The sequence below is a fragment of the Vespa velutina genome, chromosome 3 (genome assembly GCF_912470025.1).
Source record: "Vespa velutina chromosome 3, iVesVel2.1, whole genome shotgun sequence".
Classification (NCBI taxonomy): Eukaryota; Metazoa; Arthropoda; class Insecta; order Hymenoptera; family Vespidae; genus Vespa; species Vespa velutina.
In genome coordinates this window covers 4,853,770-4,861,269 of record NC_062190.1, presented here as the reverse complement: position 1 = coordinate 4,861,269, position 7,500 = coordinate 4,853,770, and the positions used below count along the sequence as shown (strand labels likewise).

Below are 7,500 nucleotides of genomic sequence, written 5' to 3'. Positions count from 1 at the left end.
GAACGTACGAATTACACGTGATATATATCCCGTATACGGCTTTGACATATATATATATATATATCTATATCGATATGTACCATACATATTATATATACATATATACATATAAATATAAATATATATATATATATAAATATACATATACATATATCTATTTAGGATCTCTATGTACAAATTTATTTGCTTTTTCCTCCGAACGACAGTAAGATAGAGAGAGAAATGATTGTTCTATTCGTAGGTATACCTCATGATCGGTGATAACAGTTTCTGGAGAGAATAAAAAATGAAGTGATAAAAGCAAGGATTACGAGACGAAAAGGTTTTGATACTATAGTTTGTCCTTAGTATCTCCGAAAGATAAGACTTTTCACAATAATGAAACAAAATGACACGATCTAATGATAGTTTCATTCCTCCTTCTTGAATGACCTTATCTAACCAGTTATTTAGATGATACGATGAATTATTGAGAATATCTCGAGGAAGAAAGGGAAGGAGGAGATATCGCGGAAAACAAGTAAACTTGGAAAGCGTCGACGGAAGTCAGCCCCCTTGAAATAATGCACTCAACTGAAATAATGCTGTTTGCCAAATCGACGAAGAGATCCTTTTTGGCAAACCTGCTACTGGGTCAAAGTGTGTCTCCTTTAAAATTGGCGTGAGACGATGTCTTCTCAATCCTGTTTGATATCTACGGAGGACTTGTAGTTTTGATTAGAGGATATTTTTATACTTTTAAAAAAGCTCAATTCGATGCTATCGCGAATTTAAAAGGAAAATATAAACTCCTTAGAGAGAACATATTGATGAACTAAGAAAAAAAAAAGAAAAGGAAAGAAAGAAAGAAAGAAAGAAAATGCTAAGTTTCATCTTGATTTCAATATAAGTATCTACTTGTCCTTAATGAAAATACGATTAAATAGAAACGATTGGAGAAAGCCCTGCTTTCACAAATACGGAGCAACGAATCCATCTTGATTCGATAATTATATGGATAACGTTCCACTTCCCGAGTTTTTGCAAAGTAGATGATAATGAGAAATATATATGTATATAAACGTAAACACACACGTGCGCGCGCGCACACATATACATATATACGTACAATGTAAAAAGTTTCTCTCAAGCGAATTTATTTCCCTTGAAATAACTGTGGCCAACATCGACGGACTAAAAAAGAGAGAGTGAGCAAGAGGGAGAGAGAGAGGGAGAAAGGGAGAAAGAGAGAGAGAAAGAGAGAGAGAGAGAGAGAGAGAGAGAGAAAAGGAAGAAAAAAAACGATCTTCGTTGGATAACATCGTTTGGCCTACATCGAAATTCAAAGAACCCCCAGATTGCGAGGGTCTCTCTTCCACCCACTTTCGCTCCTCTTTCATCGCGACTATCCGATTGGATCATCGATCCTCGTTCGCGAGTCGATTTCGTTCGACGACGAAATTTAATTTACTAAGAGTACCCACGGCGGCATTGTCTCTCTCGTTCCTGAAAAAAGAGAAAGAGAAAGAAAGCTTACAAAAAAAAAAAAAAGGAAAAGAAAAAAACAAACGAGACAGTTATTACGGACGGAAAGGGAGCAGAATCGATTTATCTTCGTTGAAAATGAACAGAAAGAAAGAGTAAGAGAGAGAAAGAGAGAGAGAGAGAGAGAGAGAGAAACTGGGATCGTTTTTAAAAATGTCATTTTCAGTTTCGTTCGAGGAAAGATTAAGAAAGATCGTGGGAGAATTTTCAAAGGAACGTTTTCTAAGAAAGATCGGTTAACGTTTTCAAACGGCTAAAGAATAAGAGACATGCATAGACATAAGTAGAAGTAAAAGAGTGAAAGGTCGATGATAAAGAGGAAGAACCGGAGGAAGAGTAGGAGGACAACGATATGTGGACGAGGACGAATCAACGATGACCATAGGAGCGTTCGGTAACCGAACGTCACTCCAAATGATGGATGACACGCTAATCGTTCGTATTTACGTACCGCGTGCGTGCTCTTTTTTAACTCCCTCCGAGCTCGTCATACGGCGCCGTAAGGGATCCGCTTCGATTGTGACGCGATTCGATCGTGCGTGTAGGAGGAAACTGGCTGGCTGGTTGTCCCGATTGCAAGGCGCGTGTGCGCAAGCGAAATCTAACGAGCTCGATCAGGAAAGGTGTGCATACGTTTGTATATATGTTGACTATAAGGGTGTTAGATATTTATATGTATCAATGGACCGTGTGCGTATGCGTGTGCACGCTTGTGTCTGTATGTGTGAATTGGAATCGGGTTTTAGCGCGAGAGTCTCGCGTTACACCCTCATCGTGACTCGTCCGACCGGGTGAGCTGGATCGACGGACAACGGATCTGGGAATCGAAGAAAAATGATTTCGTTCTTATTGATAAACGATTCGGTCGTCAGCTCGATGCATGACTCACAGAAAATATTCTATTTGCAGGATCACCGAACGTGTTCATTTCTTCCTTACTTCCTTGCTTTCTCTCTCTCTCTCTCTCTCCATCTCACTCTCTATCTATCTATCTATCTATCTATCTATCTATCTATTTATCTATCTATCTCTCTCTCTCTTTCTGTCTTCCCTTCTTAACTCGCCGCGTATCGTTCAGACTACGTTCCAACGAATTAAATTTATCCTGTCTCTTTAATTCGATGAACACGCTCGTCAACGTTCATTAACGTTCCAATCTGAACTCGTTCGAACCAATTACAAAAGTTAAATTACATCCAATTTTTATCACCACGATCTTTTGTATCATTAGATTATTATTATTATTATTATTATTATCATCATCATCATCGTCATTATTATTATTATTATTATTATTATTATTATTATTATTATTATTATTATTATTATTATTATTATCATCATCATCATCATTATTATTATTATTATTATTATTATTATTATTATTATTATTATTATTATTATTATTATTATTATTATTGTTATTATTATACCGAACAATATTATTATAAATGTTATTAATCTTTTGAAAATAAAATGAAATAAAATCCTTTTGATGAATCGTCAGTAAAATACGAGAATAACTCATAGTTGGAAATGAACATTTTATTAAATATCATGTTACACGATAGGAATTGTTACGAGGTCGGCCAAGAATATTTTCATTTTTCCCTTTCGATGAATATCAAGAAAAATAGAAAGAGAAAGAGAGAGAGAGAGAGAGAGAAAACTCGATTTCAGTTACTGTATTATTAACGAGTCGCACATTCGTCCATGTCCCTTGCATCGCGCGGAAATTCGCCGGAACTTTACGAAGTTAAGCTACAAGCTTGCGCGATCATATGTATGTATACTCACATGTACATACACGCACACGCATACTTAGAGAGGGCTACGCATAAGAGCCCCACAAATGCGATCAGCGATGCGTGTCGTCGAAACGTATACGCGATACTGCGTTCGATGGTTTGATCGATCGGCCTATCGGACCGTATTTATTTATATTCCATCGAGTCCGCGCACCTGGTGCCATTAGTTCTTTCTCATTCCGCCCGCTCGCGTCCAAAGCCGCGCCCGTTCTTACTCTCTTGTGCTCCAGAGAAGAGAAGAGAGTATATATATATATATATATATATATATATATATTTATTTATTTATATATATATATATATATATATATATATGTATATGTATATATACTATCTCTTTATTTCATTCTCATCACAACTTTCCATGACACTCTATCAATTTTTCGTAGTACCGACGAAATCTTCGGCAAAACTGATCGACTGTCATATTTCGATAGGGAAAGATGAAGAAAAAAAATTAGATTTGGGACGTGACTGGTTCGGCAAAGTAGATTTCTCTCATGCGTCTACTGTTCCTCGAAAACATAAAAGAAAGTTAGTTGTCAGTGATATATCGTTCGTTTCTCATTTCTATACAATATCGATTAATAAATAATTAATTGTTTTGATGATTTTCATCTATTCTAGGAAAAGAGGTATTAGGAGAGGAAAACTGTTTCCCCGATAAATACCAGAATGATTCGTATTCAATTATTTTATCGATTTTGATATTCGACTGTTATAAATCAATACAATCAACGAAATCGTATCTATTAGTTAATACCATGATTAGCTCGTATAAATAGAAAATAACCACTGCACTTTGGCGTCGATATAATCCGAGGTGAATGACCGGAATTCTATATTTATTTGATTCCAATAGATAGAAGGATATTGTGATTAATGCGGAGAAATAAAAAAAAAAAAAAAAAGGACAGAAGTAATAGTAATAAAAAGAAAAAAGGAAATAACGAGAAAGGATAAATGAAATACACTTTCGTATACAAACGTAGTTTTATCGAAAGATTCGCGAACGATTCAGCGAACGAACGATATCGTTTTTAACAAAACGAGTCCGCGTTCTCGGACGATAGAAAGAGAAAGAAAGAGAAAGAGAGAGAAAGAGAAAGAGAGAGAGAGAGAGAGAGAGAGAGAGAAAGAGTTTCATTTCTCTTTCTTTGCTTTTCGTTCGAATCCACGGACTCGCGAAATTTCTTCGTATATACTCCACACTACTACCACTTAAACGCAAGTCGGTACTTTTAATGAAGTATCTCGAGCAAGAAAGGAACAAAAATTAACGATCCAAAGCGGCGTAACTGTTTCTTTACCGAGACTGGCGTCTCGATACGATGGTAGTGATGATGGGAGGAGGAAAGAAAGGGAGGAGTGAAAAGTAACGAAAGTTGAATAAAAAGTAAGAAAGAGAAAGAGAAAGAAAGAGAGAAAGAGAGACAGAGAGAGGGAGAGAGAGAGAGAGAGATGATGAGAAAAGCGGAAGGAAGAAAGAAGAACGTTGCAGACGGCGTAACAATTAATTTACTTCGTTTACGCTCGGCTAATTGAAAAATTGTCGATAGCCTAAAGAAAGTCGAGACTTGGGAGGTGGTATATAGCGAGAAGAAGACTGATGAAAAAGAAAAAAGAAGAGAGAGAGAGAGAGAGAGAGAGAGAGGGAAAAAGAGAGAGAAAGAAAGAGAGATATAGGAAGAACGATATAAGAAGCGAGAAAATGGAGTTAATTAAATCGGCAAGGACAATGGTGGGGTCGAGGGGAAAGGAATCGCACGATCGACGGCGTAGGACGGAAATTAAAAATGTAAATTTGCGTGATTGGAAACCGCAGGGACAGCAGAAAAGGCAGACGTAACTTTTGTACACACATACACGCGCACACATATACACACATACATACATACATACACGTCAACATTAAGATTCCTTTAACAAAACTTATTTTTTTTCTTCCGACTTGTGACTTTTATTATAATTGCTCTGATAAAGCGAAAATCTTATTTCTTTAGTGAATTTAACCGAAACGAATGTGAATTTACGGCATATCGAAGATGTATTTTCTTGCACAATCAAGTATAGTAGAAACGAGGAAGAACGTGAGGTACTTACATATTCACAGGCTCGTAGCGATCTTTAAATTAACGAGTATTCGAACGAGAAGTAAGTAATAGTAACGTAATGCTCGTTCACGAATCATATGCATATGAAACGATTATTACTATTCATAACTATCCTTTCGAACCATCTCTCTCTATCTATCTGCCTATCTATCTACCTATCTCTTTCTTCAATAAACGAATACATGTATTCTCTCGTGTACAATGATAAAGTTAACAGTGTAGAATCGATCGAGAGATCCGTCGGGTCGTATCAAATTATTCGCAAAGCTAAGCAAATTTCGTAGCTCACGATAGAGCGATCCAATTTTGCAAGAAACGTAGAAACTAACTTGTACATACTCGAAACTGCATGTAACTATATAGCCAATATGTATGTACGAGATGTTCCTCGTTTCATCCCTAGAAAACCTAATGGTAAGGAAAAGAACGTAAAAAAAAAATAAAAAGATAGAAAGAGGAAGGTCGAAGTTCGATTCTCGCAAGAGCTAACTTAATTTGTGATTAACGAATCGAGGACGAGCACTCTCTCTCTCTCTCTCTCTCTCTCTCTCTCTCTCTCTCTCTTTTTTCTCTCTTTCTCTTTTTCTCTAGGCACGATCTAGGAAAAAAAGAAAAGAGACGAGTCAGGAATAAAAAGGAAAGAAGAATCAGCTAGATCGTCCATTCGTCCAATGTATTAATCGAATGAAAACAGATCGAATTGGATCGTAGCGTATCGGATTCATCGGATACGGCTAGCGTTACCTACACGTAAATCGTTTCGACTATCGAGACTTCATCAATTTCCGACACTAATTCGATAGCCGTGCGAGCGACCGGTTTTCCAAGGAATTCCTGTCACGTTGTCTCCACCTACCATTTAACCTCTCGTTCGAACGTACTTCAGGAGTCCTCGAGGAAAACGAGGAACCTCGAAACGTCTACGAGATCTTGCACACGTAGTACCTACGTAATATTGGCTTTTGCTCCTACCTATTTACTCGTACCCAGCTGCTATCGCAAGAGCACGCGAATATGCGCAGATATTCGCGCAAATATGCGATCATTAGGAGGTATGTCCCGTCGTGCCTATATAAATACACCAATCGTATCATATACCTATAAAATACATAGATTTATACGTACATATATACACACATACATACATACATGCATACTTTCATACTTACATATATACATATCACACACACACACACACACACACACACATATACATACATATATATATATATATATGTATGTATGTATATGTATATGTATATATGCAGTATTGTGCAATTATCGTCAAAAGGATTCTGAAGAATCCTTGGCTTGCATGCGACCAGAGTGAACTATTTATTCCGATGGAAAGGATCGATTATAGTACAATTGGATTTGGAACGATCTCCTCACTCGTTACTTATCGAGACCAACCGAAGCTATACTAGCAATGGCAACAACCTACTCTCATTTATCAAGAACTTTTTATTCCTAGTTTCTACGATAGATGCCTTTCTATCTCGAGTAGCCATTCCATTTGGTCAGTTCGATCTCACTAGTGGTCACTATTTTTCTTTCTCACTCTCTTTTCCGACGATTCGAATGTATCTTATAAACTACGTGTTGCATTGAAATGAAAATTAAGGGATTATTATCGAAAATAATAATCGATCGTTCTCCCTCTTTCGTTCACTTCGCATTCTTCGACTCCCACGTAATAATCTGACGATCAAAGAGACGCCGCTCTTTCGCAGTTGCCTGGAGCATAGCGAACGTAAATCGAACGTATATTTTCAAGTCTTGCGATCGTAAAAAAGAATGATAGAAAAGGAAAAAGAGAGAGAGAGAGAGAGAGAGAGAGAGAGAGAGATGGAAAAAAAGTCGAAAACAGGAAAACGAAGTGTATCCTAAGGGGGAGAAAGGAAAAACGAAGCAGATGAGGTAGAGAGGATCGTCGGCAACAGGAAAGGTCCTTTTACGAAATCTCCGACAAATAAGCGAATTTCTGTCGCGAAAGGTCTCCACTCTTTATGAGATTCTCTGAGAAAAAAAGAAAGTAAGAGAAGAAAGAAATA

The 7,500-nt window shown here is 37.0% G+C and overlaps 1 protein-coding gene across 2 annotated transcripts in view; it reads right to left on the bottom strand.

Annotated features, from left to right (window-relative positions):
• Positions 1–7,500, bottom strand: part of LOC124947958 (protein slit) — a 309,824-nt gene that overhangs the window by 245,391 nt on the left and 56,933 nt on the right. The window lies entirely within an intron of this gene.